Below are 264 nucleotides of genomic sequence, written 5' to 3'. Positions count from 1 at the left end.
GCGGTTTTAGGAATGTCCTCAGGACTCACAGGAATTTGGTTATACGCTTTAACTAGGTCCAGTGTACTAAATACTTTACACCCTGCTATACTGTGAGCGAAGTCCTGTATATGCCTAATAGGATACCTGTCAGGAATTGTCCTGGCGTTTAACATCCGATAGTCTCCACACGGACGCCAACCGTTGTCCTTTTTGGGTACCAAATGTAACGGTGACGACCAAGGACTTTCAGACGGCCTAGCGATACCGCATTCTAACATAGCC

Source organism: Papilio xuthus, unplaced genomic scaffold, assembly GCF_000836235.2.
Source record: "Papilio xuthus unplaced genomic scaffold, Pxut_1.1 DF827487.1, whole genome shotgun sequence".
Taxonomy (NCBI): domain Eukaryota; kingdom Metazoa; phylum Arthropoda; class Insecta; order Lepidoptera; family Papilionidae; genus Papilio; species Papilio xuthus.
Note: the sequence above shows the minus strand (reverse complement) of the source record.